Source organism: Protopterus annectens, chromosome 8.part0, assembly GCF_019279795.1.
Source record: "Protopterus annectens isolate FY-2018-M chromosome 8.part0, PAN1.0, whole genome shotgun sequence".
Lineage (NCBI taxonomy): Eukaryota > Metazoa > Chordata > Ceratodontiformes > Protopteridae > Protopterus > Protopterus annectens.
This window is the reverse complement of record NC_056741.1, coordinates 1909569799-1909591009: the sequence shown is the minus strand read 5'-3', so window position 1 is coordinate 1909591009 and position 21211 is coordinate 1909569799. Positions and strand designations below refer to the sequence as shown.

The following is a 21211-nucleotide window of genomic DNA, read 5'->3' as shown; positions in this document are numbered from 1 at the left end:
CTAAGCAATGACTGAAATAGAAATTCATTTAAAATATGCATTTCAAAATTTTTATCTGGAAATTTTCCCCAGGGATGCCCCCTGTACCACTAAAGGATAGGGACTGCACTAAAATTCCTCTATCTCCTAGTTGGGTCCCCTATAAATCCTCCATGGCATGACCCCAGAAATAATCACTATCTTATGGGTAGTATATAAATATAGATTTGGACAATGCACAGAGTAATTTTTAATACCAAATAGGGCAAATGACTATGTTTAAAATGGCCTAGAAGGGTAAATTGCCTAGTATTCCTCTATGAATGTATGAACCTTTAGTGACTAGCCCAAGTCTGAATTCAAAGTCAAGCACACTACACCTATATATATATATATATATATATATATATATATATATATATATATATATATGTATGCCTAAGAAGCCGATAGAGAAAAGGAAAAGCAGAGAGAGGAGTCCTCCCATTTCCTTAGATGAAGGTATGTATATGTATTGGTGCAGCGGTTAGCATTGTCACCTTACAGCAAGAGGTTCTCTGGTTCAGTTCTCGACTAGAGCACCTTCTATGCAGAGTCTGCATGTCCTCCCTGTGGTTGAGTGAATTTAAAGACTTACAAGTAAGTGCATGTGTGTGTGGGTGTGCCTTCCTTGAAGGTTGGGCACTGGGTTGGCAACTCGACTCCGTAAAAACTCACTGCAAATCATTAGCAGACTAGAGTTCTGCTGTGGCGACCCCTAACCAGAAAAAGCCGAAAGAAAGATCTCAGAGTTTCTGCCTTTAGTATATTAATTCTGATCATGAGGATTCTTCTTCAGTTTTTGGGTCTCTCCCAGATTATATAAAGTTTGAGTGATGCCATGAACAAGAATATTGAAAATTATAATTGACCCCTTTCAGAAATTTATTTTTCAAAGGTAAGACTTTCATGAATGCTAGAATTCTCAGAATTTTTGTGGAAGATTCCTCCTTTATTTAGAGCATTTCAGGATTTTTGGAATAAGAAGTCACACCACCCTGATACCCAGCCACTACCTCATAGATCTTCTTATTGAATATATAGAAACAATAAAGAGATTATTTACCTTCACATTAATCTATAATCATATGTTTCTAGGCAGGCTGGATCTACAACTTCAAGGGCTCCTAGTACATACCATTTCCAGGTACTCTATCCATTCCCAAGTAAGGGATATTGTTGCGTATATATGATAAGAGAGTTTATACCTCTAGTATGCTGGCATTCAAGCTCCTAATTATTTAGCTTGCATGCCATCCTGTCATAATACTGTTTTATCTCACAGGCAAGCAACTACAAAAAAAACAAAAAACTTTAGGGGCCCTAAGGAGAAAGACAATTTGCTTTCTATGAGTAGGAGTGTGGAGCTGGAAGATCTTCAGATATGTAAGTATACTTGTGATGCAGCTGATGCTGTTACCAAAGCATGCATGACAAATAGAGTCACATGCTGGTTTGTGCGGGCAGACTGGGACAAGAATTAGACTCTAGCACAAACAGAATCACTGGTCCATTTTCAATAACCTTCTGTTGTCTGGTTGACCCTGCCAGCCTACAGGCCCAGGATGTCAGAAAGATAATTTATATAGTAGACTGCACCAAAATTTAACACGTATCTGGTTGACCTGCCAGGAAATAATTAAATACAGAAATTATCTGGTCAACCCTGCCAGAAAAAAATAAATAAATACAGAAAGTATCTCTTTGACCCTGCCAGGCAAAAAAATTGCAGAATGTATCTGATTGGCCCTACCAGGCTACCAGGAGGAAAAAAAAAAAAAAAAAAAAAAAAAATATATATATATATATATATATATATATATATATATATATATACCCAACCCAGAAAGTATCTGGTTGAATCTGCCAGGAAAAAATGCAGAAATTATCTGGTTGGCCCTGCCAGAAAAAAAAAAACTGAGAGCTTACCTTAAAGTTTAAACACTAATCTTTTCAGATCTTTGATTTTTCTCTTTTTTTTTTGGTCACTTGCTCTCCACTCTCTCTCTCTCTCTCTCCCTCCCTCACAGCTAAAGCATGGGAAGAGAATGTGAGAGTAACAGGACTAATCAGCAGTCACGTCATGCACATACTGAGATTACGTGACAGGCTGCTGACTTCACAGTCTGGTCAGCATTCTATTTCCTAGGGTTAAAACCACAATGACTTCTGGACATCTTCATTGATATCTGCAGCCTTTCCAAACCAGACTGTTTTTAAAACAGTCCAGAGACAAAAAAGATAGATTTTTTTTTTATGCATACATTTTTGAAGAGCACCGGCCCATTTTGGCACTGGCCCTTCTGGCATTCACCAGAACTGCTAGTTGCCCAGTCCACCCCTGCTGGTATGCCTTTTTGCAACTTGAAAATAGGTCTGAAAACACAAAGGCTGAAATCCTTCATACTCCATTGATGAGCACGTTTTTGTTTGTTCCTCCTCCCTCAAATTTGTTAACATTTTTGGATGAATAAATGAAGCTCTGGATAGAACAATGAAAGAGTGCTTTCCTACTTTTTAATAATTTCTCAGAAATTATCAATTTTTAGATAATATTTGCACAGAAAACCAAAACCTGCCTGAAAAACTTTTTCTAAATGGCATAAAGCCTATCAGTATAAGCAAACCCTTTCAAAAGATGATCTGTCTGGTATCAGTTTAAAAAACAGTGATCTAGGCACAGAGATATGTTTGCTTTAAGTTGATAAAAATATATTAACAAGTTAATTCGTTATTTTAAAATATTTTCTTCTGTTTTTTTTCTGAAAAAAATGTTTATTTTTCAAATACAGTTGAATAAATTCCATAGTATTTGTATATAACAACTTAAATAACTATGTACACTATTTACATCAGCCTGACACTATAACAGAGCTCAATATATACAATTACTTTATAGGTATAACAATCCAGTTATCATAGTGTATCTGTTCAGTTATTGTAGAGCGTCAATTAATGATAAGACTTTTTTCCATGGATTGTTAATAAATGGCTTGGGATGAATCCTTAATTCTTTAGTGTTCATTTCCAACAATGCTGTGGTCTTCAGTAAGCTGTAGAAGTCTTCCAAAGTCGGTATTGTGTTTGTATTCCATCTTCTTTTTATACACTTCCTTAAGATTTCAAGTATTGTCCAAACTAGATACATATTTGACTCACACAAATGAGGTCCTTCATACCCATTTAATAATACTAGAGCTTTAGATAAATTAAACGATTCATTAAATAAAGCTTGTAAAAAGTTTTTAATACCATTCCAAAATGGCTTAATTTTAACATAGTCAAAAAAATGTGATTCCAATCTGCATTGTGTATTTTCTCACACCTCCAACATATTCCCTTTGTGGAAGAATTAATTTTAGTAATTCTATCTGGAGTTAAGAATGCTCTGTGCAAGCATTTCCAATTAAAAACTTTCCAGTATTGTGTAAAGGATATATGTTTTATTCATAATAAAATATTTGATTTAATTTCTTCAGTTAGCTGTAATGAGTGTTCTTTTATTATATAATTTCAATATTAGGATATGGGTGTTGTTTTATAATTTATCAATATCTTGTAAAATTTCGAAATACTATTTTCCATGTCATAATCATTATATATGGTTTCACATAGATATTTTGTAAGTTTAGGTATTTCTTTAAATGAAGAATTACTAATTATTCTGCATAAATCTTGCAAATACGTCAGAATGTTTTGCATAATTAGCCAATCTTGTTGTGGAATTTTGTATGTTGTTTCTATTGTTTGCATATCCAGAACTTTTAGTTCTTTGATACATTGAAACCAACAAACAAATCCTTTCTGTTCCCAGGAATTAATTATTTCTCTGTATATTTTATGTGAATAGCTCTTTGTAACTATGAATGGTGTTAAAAGATCAAAACAGATTTTTAAATCTATATTTGCATTAATCATTTTTCTAAATGAGTCAATGTGATAATTAATCATACGAGTTTTAGTGGGCTTAGTTATGTTATATTGAATACTAATACATAATATGTGCCATGGCAAATCATTTTTATCTATTTGAAATTTGTTTTGTAAATCAAATTCATTTATTGATATTACAGTTAGTAATTCTTTCCAATTTGCAGAATAATTTGGACTTATCCAATCTGAGATTGTTTTAGATATTAATGCTTTTATATATGTTTCTATATCAGGAAAGTTTAATCATCCCTATTTCCATGGTCGGATATGATGTATTAAAGCTATTCTGTTTCTTTTGGCAAACCATAAAAATTTTATTAGGCATGAGTTTATTTCTCTGAGTATATTATTTTCTGGTAACAGTTGTATTGCCAAAGCTATATATAGAATCTTGGGTAGTAAAACCATTTTTATTAACTGTAGTCTATCTTCAAATGTTAATATTATTTTCATGTAAACACTGATGAAAGTTAGTGCATTTTAATTATCAGTGCATCCCTCGTCCCCCCCATTTCCTACACATAAGGATTTTCATATCTGTCATTTATTATTATAAAATGATTGAAATTACAGGTTAAAAACAACAAATTCACTTATTGTGATTAATGATTACAAGTTCCCTTTTCATATTCATGAATTTCTATTTTATGGCATATACTGAAAGTTTTTAGATTTAAATGTCAGCATTCTATTTTGTATAATCAGCAAAGGTTAAACTGAGTGATTTTTGTCAATTTAATACTATTTATTCAGAATGTGATTGTTGTATTCTGTGACATTCCTAGTTCAGACTTATATTGTTTCCCTTGAACAACTTTGTCAGTTTGATGTCATGTATAAAACATTAGTTATCTTGGTTACAGCTTAAGTATTATGTGTGGTCAAAATGTGTTACAAAACCACAATTCAAGTTAAAGCAATTATATGACTTGCTATGCACATTTACCTATATGAGAAAATCATTATGCTTCCCCTTGATTTTCAATATAGTGTATGTCATTTATGACAAGTTAAAACAGTAGTGTTATTGTACTCAAGCCCATGTTATTAAACTGTCTATTGTTCATTTAATACTGTTTGTTCAGAATATGATTGTTACATTCTGTGACATTTCAAGTTCAAGCTTCTATTGTTTCTCTTGAACAACTTTGTCAGTTTGATGTCATGTATAAAACATTAGTTACCTTGGTAACCACTTAAGTATTATATATGGTCAAGATGGGTTACAAAAACTACAATTCAAGTTAAAGCAAGTACATGACTTGTTTCGCAAATTTACTTATATAAGAAAGTCATCATGCTTCCCCTTGATGTTCAGTGCAGTGTATGTCATTTATGACAAGTTAAGACAGTAGTGTTATTAAACACAAGTCCATGTTATTCAATCCTGTCTTTAATATCTAAATTTAGCAGACTGCTTCATCTTATATGACGATTATTTATTTTATGTCTAGATTTACTGAAATCATACATTACATAACTATTGTGTGTGTGTTTTTTTTATTATCAAGAATCAACTTAATGAGCTAAACAAAGTGTTGGAAGACCATCAATATGTGTACATGTGGTTTGAAACAGCCCTTTTATTATATATATTTTTTAAAACCAAAAACGTCATTGCCGAGAATCATCTCAGAGGCTCCTCATAGCCATTAAGCATTATCGTCACTCTGTCTCCATTACCATAGCAACCTGGGAGCGCCTGTTTCTGTTAATGTGTCTGTGTACTGCATACTAGAGGCTCATGATACACCTGAAGCAAAGCTTCACTTCACTGCAACTTCAAGCCTAAATTCCCTCCCTTTTAGTGAGGCAGCAGCCAGGAAATGAACAGAGAGCAAACAGATCACAAAAAAAAAAAAAAAAACTCCCAACAAGCCACCACAACAAGAGACAACACACTCCTCCAGCCCTTCCACCTCTCACTCAGCAGATGTACAGATAAACCACTCTCTGCCAAAATATCCCACATCACAGCTCCATCCACCCCCTTCCCCCGAATCCAGGCCAAAACACCAAATGTTTTCTCCCAACATGTAAGCATCAGTAAACCACAACCAAAAGCTGCAACCCACAGCCTCCTGGAGATGAAAATGGCAACATACAACAGCCGCTAGACACAGCCGCACCCAAACACACCATGTTAGGCCCACTCAAACAGCACTCAAAGCTACAATATCCACCATAATTGACATTAATTATGTTTAGACAGAATAATAATGACATTTGTACTAGCTGCCAGACACGGCTGCATCCTCGCACACCATATCAGGATTGATCAAACAGCACTCGAAGCTATGATGCCTGTCAAAACTGATATTAACTATGTTTAGACATAATAATAATGACATTTGTTCTAGCTGCCAGACACAGCTGCATCCACGCACACCATATCAGGATTGATAAAACAGCACTTGTAGCTGTGATACCTGCCATGATTGATATTAACTATATTTAGACAATAATGATGGCATTTGTACTAAGAGCTTGCTACTATTATTTAACCAGGATATACATGACATTTCTAAAGCATACTATAACTGAAGAAGGCATTAGTCTCCATTACAGCATTTTTTTTTCAAAACACTCTGCTGTTACTGCTATTATATATGATGTTAATTTGTTACATTTGAATCTGAGCTCTGATGAATGGTACCTTTTTGAATTAGTTATAATAATTTAATTAATTAAGTAAAATCAATGAAAAATGAACAAGATAAGTATTCATTGAGCTCAAGTAGGGGAATAGAAACTTGTATGTTTGTATTATATGTTGCTTTGTTTGGCTTATATATAATGTAAATAGTAACCCATCTTGACCTACCTTTATTTGTGAAGAATTATTGGACTCTTTGAACATTCTGACTAAATCATTACCGTTTCTCAGTTTTTTTAAGAATCTCTCCTTTTTTTAAATAAAAACAGATGACAAGTGATGTACCATATGAGTTAATACTTTGAGATATAGTTGTAAGAGTTATTTTTTGGGACAGCTATCTTGGAATCAGTTTCTTGTTTCTTCTTTCTAGCATCAGTCCAAGGATTGGCTTCTTTTATTATTTTAAGAGTAGGAGCCATCCATTCCATTTCTTCTGGGATAGACACTATGTTGTTGTTTTTGATGAATATAGTAGCTTCTTCTAAGTCATTAAAGGTTCTCATTTCATTGGCAAAAAGTATTTTTATCTTAACTGGAATGGCCAGCTGTGCTTTAATGTTGTTTTGTTTCAAAAGCTCTTTTATTAGCCAGACTTTTTTCCTTTGTTCTAGTATTCTGGAAGAATAATCATAGTCAAATCTTATCAGGCTTTGATTGAATTTTAAGGATGATTTTCTCCAAGCAGATTTTAATATTAGTTCCTTGTCCAGAAATGAAAGAAAATGTATAACTCTGGATCTAGATGGAGTATTTGTTGTGTTAGAAGCAGGTTTCCTCAGTGCTCTATGCACCCTTTCAATCCCAAATTAAAGTCCCACTTTCAAGTCTAAAAATTCAGGAATCCAGGTTGTTAAGAATGAAATAATGTCTTCTCCTAAAGTGTTTTCAGGCAGACCAAAGATCCTTATGTTGTTTCTCCTTTCCCTGTTTTCTAAGTCATCTATTATGTTAAGCAGCCATGTATTCTGTTTAAGCAGAAATTCTTTTTGGAATTCTTCCCCTGAGTCTCCCTTCAATGTCATTTAGAGAAGTCTCTATATTTGTTATTTTTATATGGTGTTGCTGTAATAGTCTCTTAAGAGTATCAGTCTCTTTTTGAGAATTTAATTTGAGGTTTTCTAAGTCATTTTTAAAGCCATCCATCTTCAAAGATAGCTTTTGTAAGGTAGATGTCATCAATTGCAGTTCTTTTTTCAAAGCAGCATCTGGGTGAGAATTCCTTGAGTTGTTCATATTCAGTGACTCAATATATCTTCAAGTTACTTGACAGGAAAATGTTTGTATATCTCCACCAACATTGATATTTATATAGTTTCTCTATAGATGTCTGATGTTTTTAAACTTGAAAATAATAAAATGTTCCTATATTATTATTATACTAGTTTATGGCGCTCTCAAAATTCACTGCTCTCAGTTAGCCATCTAGGCTCCACCTCTTTCTTCTGTTTTTGAGAGGTGGATAATAATAGCCTTTTGATGTCCCATACCCCAGAAAGATTAATATTTTAAAACAAGATTGCATTTTGCTCTTCTGATTAAATCTGCCCCTTGAATCAGTGAAAGTAAAATTTGTGCTGCAGGAGGAATGTTTATTTGACAGGTATACTTAAGAAATGGGTTGCTAGATTAACATTTAATTTAGTCTACCATTTATGCTTTTAATAGATAATAAAGGAGGTCAATGTTTTTATTTCAGTTTAGTGATTCACAATATATTTCACTTGCCTTTTTTAGAAAAAAGCTCTCAATGAAAGGCTTGTATTCAACATACTATTATTTAAAGCTTAAAAAACTAATTATTGGTCCTAAAATGTTATTATAGTTAAAAAGACAGTAAGTACTTTCATCTCAAGCACATTATAGAGACTTCTTCAGACTGAAGTTACTATTTCTTATATTTATATGTATAAAAATACAGACGTGATATATGTTGTAATTCAGTGAATTAATTTAGAGCAATCACTACTTAAAATCAATTAATTCTAGAACATTTTTGTGCAAACAATAATTTATGTTATTGTAATAAATATATTTCCCATGAAAACTAACTGCTAACAAAAATGCTATTGATCATACTTATAAATGTTTACATGGTCTTTTTTCCTAAAAACACACATAAATCATCCCCTATTTTGTATATATTTTATGTTTGTATGTCATTCATTTCTTTTCTTTTTTCCATATCTATGTATGTTTTTGGAAACTTTGCATTTCCAAACCCACTTTGGGTAGTCTAAAAATTGTAGTCACCTGCTATGTTTCTAATGTTTTATGTTTTAATATGTAAACATGAAGATTTTCTGCTGAAGGCCTCAGCTGAAAAGTGTTTTTGCCCAGATAGACTAATCCAGTCAACAAATGGAAATAAACAGATAATAAATTAACCGCTTCATTCAAATCTGTGACTGATGTGCATTAAAATATAGTTGCTCGACTTAAATTATTTATATTCAAGTTTGTTTATATACATTTTCTATACAAAAGTTTCTGTACAAAATTGAGAAGGACAGTTACAACAACAAGGACTGCTCTGTTTCTCAGGCATTCATTCTGAAAACCCTCAAAAGCCATCTGTATTCTTTAAAGATCTATTTAGATAATAAACACTTATAGGCTCTAGCATGAGCCACTTTGTTGTCAGAAGTTCTCATCTTGGAAATTCCTTCACAGCCTAAAAGAAAACCAAAAGCAGAATGACATCACAATGTCCACTTCCTTCTTCAGGTTGTAGCCTGACATCTTTTTTGATGCATTTGACATCTGACCTGTAGGCCTTTTCTCATTGTTGTGACCTATTTCAAGGTCAACATAAAGCCATCTTTTGGCACATCCCATCTGACTAGTGAGGTGACTGTTAAGGCCATGAAGTGGGAGCCCAGGCTTGTGATCACCAAAGGACCAGAGACTGTTCCTCAAATATTAGTACAAGAGGATGTTCCTGGTCCTCTGATTGAGGCACATCTGGGGTCAGGCCCTTCACGTATGATTTCTTTAGAAACCCCAAAAGTGAAAAGCAAAAGACAAAACATGTTTCATTCTCCTGCCGCACCAGTTTCCAGAGGTGTTAAAAAATGGTATGATCTGTTTGGGGGGCATTTCAAAGCCCTTATGGCTTTGAAGCCCCTGCATTTTTTACTTCTACACAACCTACCCTTCTGCAGAGAAAGTGGAGTCCTTCCTCTGAACCAGACTCTGAATCCTTGGATTATTCCTCTCAGCTGCAATCCCTTCACAGTATGAATCTGAACCTGAGAATAATTGATCATCTGATTCTCCCCAAAATGAGATCTCTTTTTTTGAGGGGAAGTGGGCAATCCAAACGATGATACACCATTTTAATTGGGTGGGAAAACAGTTCTCTGACTCTCAAAAAAGATACAATAATCTGTTACATATGGTAGTTCCCAAGCCTTCTGCTGTATTTTCTGTATTAAAAACTGTGAATGACACCTTTCTTTCAGCTTCTGTAACTCTAGATTCTCAACCACCTGCAGCAAAAAAGCCTGACAGGTATTACAAAGTCCATGATAGCCACAAGAATCTTTATTAAAATATGACATTTGACCATGCATTCCTTTCTACAGACTTAGACAAGCCATCTAAAGTTTTTCCATATACCAGTGTCTTACCTAATTATAAAGATGTTAGGGCAGTAGGCAGGTATGGAAAGAAAGTTTGTTCTTCAGTCACTTTTACATTCCATAATCAGATAATCGTTATTAATTTTTCACAACGTGGCCAGACTTACTCCTAATCTTCCTGACAGTGACTCTGAATCTGCTCGTCAGAATTTATCTTCGGCCTCTCAGGTTGTGTGTCATTTCATTAAGTGTGCATATAGGTTCTATACTTGCTGCCCTTGTGGGCCATTTTAAGTCTAGCCAATTCCCTTTTTTGGTGCACGAGTTAAGCAGTCACATTTGGTTAAAGACTGGCCTTGCAGATCCCATGGCTGATGATAATATATTATCTTTAATGAGAATAACTGGAATCATACCATACATAATTTGAGGAGACCCATGCATGGGATAAAGCATTTAGTTTTAGATCTATATAATGTAGATGATGCTTCTTCTAGGGCTGCAGCCACCGGGTCTGTGCTGGGAATGTTTTCCTGGTTAAAACTCCAGTCTTTCCCAGGGGATATCAATGCAAGAATATTAGATGTTCCTTTGGATAAAAAGGTTTCACTTCTGCTGAAATTTAAAAAATGGAAGAAAATATTAAAATTATGCAGTGTTATAAGCAACTTTTTCTTTTTCATGTTCCAAAATTCAAAAAAAAAAACTGTCTCTTGAAACCATGTCCTTTCTATTACAAAAAGACTACTCAGCAGAAAAGCAAAACATTCAAAAATATGCAACAGGACAAGCCTAAATCTGATTTTTAACTTGACAAAGGACCCTTTCAGATAAACCTTCCAGCTTCTGACTACCCCCCCCCCCCCCCCACACACACACACACACACACACACTTACCTTCCTCCTAACTTCCTACAAACTTTCTGCCAAACTTCCCCTTCTGGAAAACTATAAGAACAGATTCTTGGGTTTTGCAAATAATTCAAAAAAGGAACACATTGCAGTAGAATTCTCTTCCATTTCAACATACAAGTCCACAGGTACCTCTAAACCAAAAATATTTGCTTTCTCTTATCATTGCAGACTTTCTAGATTATGGTCTAATAGCACAGCCATATCTGGCTCTTCTAGTACCTGCTGCCCATTCTCAGTAAAGTGCCCCACCCACCTCAGCTCTTCAAGTGAAGAACAAAAAAAATTCTTTAAAATATAGCAAGCCAATATAAAAAAATACACCTACGTTAAACCAAATTATTTATATACTTCATCAACACTCTAATAACTTACAATAAACGTAGTCTAAGAATAACATCTTTAATGAAGTATGGTACTCCTTAATATCAGAAAAACCCATATCAAAGGCATACAAGCTTATTTACAATTATAAATATAAAGATATATTCATATACTCATTGTATTGGTTGTCAGCCACTGACAACCACTGAAATTAGCAACACCATACAATTAAATTCAAAATACATACCCCTAAAGAAACTCTACTATAGGTAATATATGATTCTAATCAATGCCTATATGACACATGCAAAAAAATAAAATAAATAAAAAAAGCAAAGAATCTGACTGATTTTTCTTCTTGATGTAGTGCATGTGGCTGAACTAATGATCTACTTCATATTTTTTTGGAAATGTAATTATACGGTTCAAATATGGAACTTACTAAAGCATAGACTATGACAACATGGATACCATGACAATGTTCTCACTTGGAATTTTATCTTACATATCCCTCCAAAAAACACAACATCTCAAGATATACACACTGTAGTAGCATTATTTATATTGATAAACTATACATTATACAAAGCTGGCTTAATCTACAATGGATAAGTTGGACACATTTTAAAGAGATGGCTATTAAATATATTAAAGTTTTTAAATTAACATCACAAAATTACAAGTGAGTCTCTTTTCTTTTAGAGTCCTTGACAAAAATCCTTGACTTAATTAGGTACCTATTCTCTTCACACGATAAATTATACGTATTTACTTACCTGTTATTGGAAATGATTAGAGGGGGTTGCTATAAGGGTTAAGGTGTTTACCTCACAGACATAAAATACAAAGTTTGATTCTTACCTTTTGAAGGAAAATTGGCTAGGTTTAAAAATAGCCCATAACAGCAGCTAGCCTAGTAATTACTTCTGAACCTAGAAATGAAGCTGTTCTTAGCATTCTTAAGACATTAACTTTTTCTTTTTCATATTTATCTAAATTAATTTTATTTTTATCTTATTCCTTAAATTTTAGTATAACTTGCTTTTATCTTTCATTTTTGTTATTTATTTAGTTTATTGCTGTCATTATGCATGTACATGTATATCTAATTAGTTTAAATAAAGAAAAAAAGAGACCGAAAAAAATAAAAAAGAAAATCTTATATTGGAAAGTGGAAAAGAGTTTATATTTGGTGCCTGGCCAATAACCAGGGTCCTTATCAGGGATTATGTACCATTAGCACTCAAATATTTGTTTGAGTTACTAGCCACTGGCTCTTCATACTGCTCTGCCAAGGTACATCTTGTGGCCATTTCAATATGTCTGCCCATGTCTCATCCACTTTCTTCAAAGTTTTTGTTAAAACAGTTTCTGAAAGAAGTGTTAAGCCTGCATAAATAGTTTGATTCTTCCTGGGATCTTAACTTTGTGCTGGAAAGGTGAAATATATCTCAGTCTAAACCTGCACATCAATCAGAGTTAATGTTCATTAGATGGAAAACTTTTCTTCTCATTACTCTAACATCTGAAAGAAGCGTATCAGAGTTGCAAGCTCTCATGATGGGTGAACCCTAGCTGGATTTCCTTAAGGATAGGGAATCATTACAAACAAATCCCTCATTCATGCCCAAGGCTGTTTCAGAGTTCACTTTGAATCAAGCCACTAATCTGCAGTGTTCTAACCAGACCCTCAGAACTAAAGAAAAATTATTCTACATACTCTAGATGTGCATAGGCAGCTCAGGTACTATCTTGACAGATCCAAGTCCTTTAAAAAGGCTGATAAGCTATTTATTTCTTACACTGGAACCAAGAAAGGACAACCTGTGTCAAAACAATCAATTTCCAGATTATTTGTCCTCAGTAAACAGTTGTCTGGCAGTTGATACAGAGGATTAAGGAGTTGTTAACGAGCTGTTTCCTGTGATCCAGCGGTACAGTGGTCTGGGGTTTGATGTTCTCTGCCTTCATTACCTAACTTTATGAGTCTGAGCATCACTTAACCAGATACTGCTCCTTGGCTGAGTCTGAAAAAAGTCCATGGACATCAGTGTTTTACCCCGGTAAACAAATGCATATAAAATAAAATAAAATAAAACAGATGTTCTTCATACTGATCAATGCTACAGCAGCCTAAGCTATATTGGTTATATTCTGAGTAGGCTATAACAACTAGTCAGCTTCCAAGCTTCAGAGCTTTCCTGCCACAGAACACAGTCCTCCTTTGCAGGTTTACGGTGATCGACTGTTGGCCAACACTGTTCTATTGCTGGGAAGATAAGTTCCTTTTGGGGAAAAAAAACATCCACATTACTTTTTTGTTGTTTTAAATAAGTTTTTTTTTGTTCAAAAACAACTATTTTAAAGGTATGGAAAAGTATTTTTATTGACATTCTATTTTTTTGTACTTTTAAATGGGAGTGCACTTTTTTACTTTTGTGGTAAAAACATGTTAAAAATTGTTGAACGCTTCTTTTTTCTGTGCAGAAACTGTTTATTTTACTTTTTGAAGCTGGGGAAAGTGTTTAAAGTGTATTGTACTGTGTTTTGTGTATGTGTGTGTGGGGGGAGTAGGAGTGACTTATTTTGTAACTTTCCTGTTTTGCCAACTATTCCTGCTATGATTCCACAAGAAACAAGTGCCATTACAAATTACAGGTCCCTCGGTCAGACTTTCTTCCAGCCACCAAAATAAAGATTAACTAAATCACCTTTGCATTCACAGTAGGCTAGAAATTTGTCACAGCTGCGGGTGGGTAACTCTGCTGTGGCCAAAGCTGGTTGCTCAGACCACTCATCTTTTTCATTGGATCCCCCAGGTATTGTCTATGCAGCCACCATGGACAGGGAGTTAGCCACATCCTCTGCAACTGTTGGAGTCCCCTCAGTGTGTAAGGGAGAGACACTTTTGTCATAGATGGGAGAAAAGTCGGGGAACATATCCTTGTTTATCCAGAATGTTGTGCCCATCCCTGGGGAAGCTGCAGCAGATAATACTAGGTCTATTTCCCTAACTTTTCTGTTAGAAAAAAACAGAAAAAACAAACATTTAAATTCTCCTGTGTCAGTTTCTCTAGACAGAAGTAATTTATTGGGCTTGGCTCAGGGTCTTGTACAGGCTATTGACCATTCTTATAAGGTGGTTTCGGGTAAAAGAAAGAGATTCCTCTCTCCCTGAAGAGGTTCAGGATGTTGAATCTGTAGAGGAATATGAAGGGACAGATACATGTTTTTCTCCTTGGGTTTCACCTGATAGCCAATCTGCCTTTAAGAAATCAGATAGAATGTGGAAAAGTTCCTCAGTCTTTCCAGCTGCCAAACACTTTGTTAATTCTAATCCTTTTTCTGACAAGGATGGTAAAGGTGTAGTTAGAAAAGTTGGGGAAAACAAGTGCATGCTTCCGCAACTGATTTTCAAACTAATTGTGAAACTGTGAGAAATGTTTTATCTGCAGTTCCCTCTTGTGGGGAAAAATCTGCTTTGTGTGGTTGCACTTCTATTTCTCCAGCCGCTATTTATTGTTTGAAATGTGTTTAAGACTCTGTCAATACTGCTTCCAAGGCAGTTGCCATTGATACTGTTTTGAAGAGGTTTACCTTGCTGCCTTCTCAAACTTCCCAGAAGATGTCAAAATGAAATTTTGAATTCTCCTTTCAACAGAAATTTAGTTTGCTGCAGAGGCTACCGAAGTGTGTGATAAGAGGGGTGATTCAGGGAATCTGTCAGACTTTTAGTCCCCTTCTCTTAATTTGTCAAGGGATTTTCTTCTCCCTCATCCAGTTTTGACAAGAAATAAATTAAATTGTTTCAGCTGAATTCTGGAAAGGACTGAGACAGTTAAAAAGCAATGACAAGAAGGTTCCATAATGAAAGCTGGATCCCCAGAACAAAGGTTCATAGGTAGGTACTAGGCTATCGGCCCAAGGGCCTAAGTAAGCCTAGCCAACAAGGTTCCCTGGCTTACGCCACCCAAGAAAGTTAATTTCCTGTGCCCCTGTCGAGCAGAGCCACAGAAGTGATCCCCAGGGTGTATTTCCTATTTCCCATCCACTCATCAAGATTTTTCTTGAAGAGTGCTAATGAGGAACTTTGCTTGACATAGATGGGTAGCTTGTTCCAGAGTATAGGAAGTCTCAGGGACAGAATCTATCCCTCCAGCATGTCCGGTTTATTGTGGTGACAAGGTTTAGGTCTTTAGAGTGTGTAGCTCGGAGGGATTGGCATTTCTTTAGGTGTAGCATGTCCAACAGCTCTGGGTTTAACATAGCTTTATATGTTAGGCAGAGATCTCCTAGAAGTAGGTGATATGCTACAGAGTAAAGCTGGAGTTTTTTTGAGATGGCCAGTGTAGGGCATCTGTTTGAGGCCAGTAATCCTGCTTGTGAGGTACTTCTGTGGTTCATAGGTTCATAGGTTCATAGGTTCATACTAGGCTATCTGCCCGAGGGCATTTACAAGCCTAGCCCATAGTTTTGTGGCTTACGCCACCCCTTTAGTATGGGGAACTATACCCATTATTTTGCTGTGCCTCTGTTGAGCAGTGACACTGAGGTAATCCCTGGGGTATATCTGCGATCTCCCATCCATTGGTCAAGATTTCTCTTGAACAAGGCCAGCGAGGTGCTCTGCCTCACATATACCGGGATTTTATTCCACAGCATAGGGAGTCTTTGGGTGATGAATCTATCCCTCCAGCACGTCCTATTAATAGCCGTGTCGAGGTTTAAGTCTCCGCCCTTGTGGCTCTGACGGATCTAGATTTTTGAGGTGAAGCATATTCATCAAATCTGGGTTTGACATGGCCTTGTATGTTAGGCAAAGGTCACCTCTGAGCAAGCGTGGCGACTGAATAGAGCTGGAGTTCTTTCAGTCGGGCAGCATAGGACAGATGTTTGAGACCCTTTATCCTTTTGGTGAGGAACTTTTGTGGCCTCTCCAGCTGCTGCAAGTGTCGGGTCAGATACATTCCGAATGGGGCATTGTACTCAATCATTGGTCTGATGAGTGATGAGTATAGGGAGACTATGACCTCCCTTGATCTAGATGAGAATCCCTTCATGATAAGGTGGGCAATGTAGAAGGTCTTCCTAACTACTTTAGCTACATGGGTGTCGAATGACATACTACTATCAACCTGGGTCCCCAGGTCCCTGATAACTTCTTCTGTACTCAGTGGATTGCCACCTATTTGGTAGCTAGGGGTAACCTTGTTTTTCCCGAAGGGTATGACTATGCATTTTTTGGCATTTAACTTTAGGCCATGGCTCTGGCACCAGTTATCCGTTTCTGTGAGACCCTTCTGAAGGATATCTGTGTCAGATGTGTTTTCTACTATGGCGCCCAGTTTGCAGTCATCTGCAAACTTTGTCAGCCATAACCCTCCTGTGTTTGCTTCCTGTTGTTTCCTGTGGCCTTTCTAGCTGCTGCAGATGTCTTCTGAGGTACATTCCAAAAGGGGCATTGTACTCTATAATAGATCTAATGAGTGCCGCATAGAGGGGAACATTGACCTCCTTTTTCCTGGATGAGAACCCTTTTGTGATGAGGTTTGCCACATAGAAGGAATTCCAGACTACTGTGGCGATGTGATTATCAAAGGAGAGACTATTGTCCACCTGGGTCCCAAGGTCTCTTATCACACATTCAGCATTAAGTAGACTGCTGTTTATGTGGTAGTTCATGAGTACAGTGTTTTTACCAAAGGGGATGATAATGTACTTTTTGGCATTGAGCTTGAGGCCATGCCTCTGACACCAGGCATATGTCTCAGTGAGGCCCTTCTGTAGGATGTCCACATCATTTGGAGACTTGACTATGGCTCCTAGTTTGCAGTCATCTGTGAACTTCATTAGCCAGAGGCTTTCTGTTTTAGCCTGTACTTCAGAGAAGTAGATACCAAACAGGAGAGGTCCCAGGACTGAACCCTGTGGTACTCCACTTGTCACTGGTTTGAAGTCAGATTTGGAGTCTGCAACTTTTACAGTGTGGGTTCTGTTAGTGAGCCAGTTGGCAACCCATGTTGTGACGTAGGGATGTATACCTAGTTTAGTGAGTTTAGCTATAATTCCAGAATGGGGGATGGTGTCGAAAGCCTTGTCGAGGTCAAGATAGGCTGTGTGAACAACCTTACCCTCGTCTACGGCTTTGATGACTGCCTCAAAGAAGTCAATCAGGTTCAGAAGACATGATCTGCCTTTCACAAACCCAAACTGGGTGGGGTCTAGAGTTTGGAGGTTACCGGTGTCTTTGTTTATGAGTTCCATGATGATACGTTCCATGGCCTTGCAGATCAGGCTCATCAGGCTAATAGTTCCCAGAGTCAGTGTTGGCTCCCCCTTTGTGGAGTGGGATAACTGTTGCTGTGCGCCATTCAGTGGGCACAGAGCCTGATGTGAGACTATGATTGAACATGGTGCTTAGGTGGGGAGCCATTTCGTTCTGAAGTTCATGTAAAACACAGCCTGGGATGTTGTCCGGTCCCATGGATGCTGTGTTTTTGGTTTTAGAGAGTGTAGCTTAGATGTGATTACAGGCACTTTGCATTCTTCCTGTATAGATATGGGCCCTTTAGGGGGCAAGAGGGGGGCAAAGTTAGCATTGAACCTGTCTGCCAGGATGTTGGCAATATCAGTTGGTTCTGTAATTTTTGCGCCATTGTGCTGTAACTCAGAGCAGATCTGTTTGTTGCCATTGAGATTCTTGACATAGCTATAGAATGCTTTGTGGTTGCCCTTAGAATCAGTAGTAATTTTGCTTTCATGGATAGCTTTGGAGGATCTTATAAGGGATCTCAGCTTCTTACTGAGGCTGCCCAGGGAGCTCCTCCACTCATGGGATTTTACTCTCTTTTGCAACAGTTTCTTCCTTCTGTTGTAGAGTTTGTTTATAGCAGGAGATCCCCAGATTGGCTTCCTTTTTTGGAGGATAGCATCTTGGTTCTGTTTTGGATAGCATGAGACATGCACTCGTGTAAGTGCTTATAGAGTGCATTTGTGTAGGATTCAGCAGTCGTAACTGTGTTGTCCATCTGCATGGGTGTCATGAAGTTCACCACTTCTGTCTTAAGAAGCATGAAGTTGGCTTTGGAGAAATCTTTTACTATGGTTTCCTTAATGGTGGATGGGGGCGGGATGCGGATATCTAGGGTGATTAGCTTATGGTCGGATCTGAACAAGGAGGAGTTGATTTCAGTTGTGGAACACCGGTCACTGATGTTGCTAGTGACTAGGTCTAGGAGATTGTTGCATCTGGAGGGGGTGAGGATAAGTTGATCCAGGGCATTGGAATTTATGAATTCCAGAAAGTGCTGAATGAAGGAGTTTGTACATGAATAGTTTTCCCAGTTAATGGTGGGGTGGGGTAGTTGAAATCGCCCATTATAAGGGTATTTGGTTGAACCCTAATATTTTCCAGTATATCAAGAAAAGAGGAGTAGGAATCCTGGGGCATGGTGGCAGATCTATAGCAGGCTACAATTTGGATTGCAGTTTTACCCAGAGTTTATTGCACTTGGATAACCTCGGATGCATTATGCTGCGCAACTAGCCTGGAGGTGTGGATATCCTTAATGAATATGGACACACCTCCGCCTTTGGTGTTCTGGTCCAGTTTAGTTGGCCAAAAAGTGTGGTATAAGTTATAGCCTGGTAATGCAGGGGTGCTCTCGACAGCCTTGAACCAGGTCTCAGTCACTGCACAGATATCGATATTCTCCATTTTAAGGAGTGCCTCGAGTGAGTGCATTTTAAGATTTAGACTTCTAGCATTGAGTAGCATTACCCTCAGTTTTTGCTTGCCTGTTCCTGTTAAGGTGGTGAATTTGTCATTTGAACCTTGCCTAAAAAAGGCACTAAAGACCTTAGCCAGTATTCAGAATCCCAGGGGCGACAGATGCAGGCCATCTCTGGAAAAGCATCATGGTCTGTCGACCATGTCATCCCAGGTAGACAGATACTGGTTCCCCTTAGAATGACACCAGAAGCTTAGCCAATTGTTGAAGTCAATCATTTTGTCCTTGTACTGCAGTATCATTCTGGGTGATGGCAGAATGCTACTCAGGGCTAGGGTCATACCTGCCTAAGCTACAAGATTGGAGAGCTCTTCCATGTCTCTTTTTATGTAGTCCAGGGAGGTATGTCTCAGGTCGTTCACACCAGCATGGACAATGACAGAGTCATATTTGTACTTTTTGTGGAATGACCCGAGTGACCTGAGTGCATGGGTTATGTGGCGGATCTTGGCACCCGACAGGCAGCTGACAGTAACCTTCTCCTTGTTTAGCCTGGTGAGTAGGACATCAGTGTGCTTGACTATAGAGTCACCTATGACTAGTGTGTTGGGTACGTTGTTTTGCATTATGGCCTGTGGTTTATTGGCACACTGAGTCTGTGGGCTATGTGTCATTTGGATTGTGATGGGGGGTGGAGGTTGCTTCAGTTTCTGCTTTTGAGGTCTCTGTTGCTTGAGCAGATTATTATTGAGAGATTAGCGAATGTTTTTGTGTTTCTATGTGGGGATTTTGGTGGTGTAGGTTTAGTGGGACTATGTGATGAGTGTGGTGTGGTGCAAGTGTTTACTTTCTCCTCTTGACTGTCAAGTTCAGTCTTGGTTGGAGAGAGTTTTACCTCCAGTTTGGCTAGATAAGTGCATCTCTCACAGGTTGTGGTGTAGGGTGGTAGGAGGAGAGGGTTGTCTGTGTACATGAGGCAATTGCTACATTGGCCCAAGATGCCCAGATTCATCAGATAGACAGGAGAGAACACTGGGAGCTGACCCTTGGACATGCCTGAATAAAAAAAACTACTTTCCTCTAGACAAGTGAGGAAAGTGAGTATAAGAGCTGTTTTTCTCTAAGCAAGTGAGGAAAGTAAGTACAAAAACTGTTTTCCTCTAGGTAAAGAGGGAGGTTGAGTACTGTAGTAATTTGTAGCTTATTTAGTGCTAATAACAAGTTATGAACAAGTGCTGAGCACGAATAAGCAAATTCAAGTGCTAAAACTAAGAATCTGTACCTGGATCTTGTGGTAGATAGGCTACCTAGTGCTTACCACTCCCACTGATAAGCTAGAAGGCTTCCCTCCGACACAGAAAGGCATGGGGGGCTCAGAAGCTTACAAGCAGTCCGGGATACAGCAAATCTGTATCTGGACTAGACTAGTTATAGGAAAGGTGGGAAACAATCGCAAATGCGGGCTTTTAAACCAGAAGGTTGAAAGAGATGGAAAAACTGCCCAAACGGCCAATAAACTACAATTTCTGGGCCAGAAACCACTCTTGTGGTAGATAGGCTGCTTAGTGCTTACCACTCCCACTGATATGCTAGAAGGCTTCCCTCCAACACAGAAAGACAGTCCTGGTTATAGCACATCTGTATTTGGACAAGACTAGTTACAGGAAAGGCAGGAAACAAGCTTAGAATTTTTATTTTTTTTTTGTAAAGTGGAAAGGGAGGTAGGTATGTAGCAGAAGCCAAACAACTCAGATATTGAGCAGTAATAAATTCAAAGATATGTGACTAACACTTATAAATACAGAGAAACCCTCTAGGCTAAGAGTTTACCACTGAATATCAATGAAGTGAAGCACAATAGCCCCCACTCATAGCCGGACTTAGGCATAGGCCAACTAGGCGGCCGCCTAGGGCGCCGCTCTAGCAGGGGCAATTTTCCTGTGTTTATTTGAGTAGGTAGACCAGGATAGGGGCACTGGGTAGTGTGGTGGGGGGTGCCATGGAGCCCTTTTGCCTAGGGCACCAGCTGACCTAAGGCCGTTCCTGAACTGCAG

At 37.5% G+C, this 21211-nt stretch overlaps 1 protein-coding gene across 1 annotated transcript in view; it reads left to right on the top strand.

Moving 5' to 3' along the window:
- Nucleotides 1–21211, top strand: part of LOC122808584 (protein NLRC5-like) — an 849388-nt gene that overhangs the window by 363179 nt on the left and 464998 nt on the right. The gene's annotated exons all lie outside the window — the stretch shown is intronic.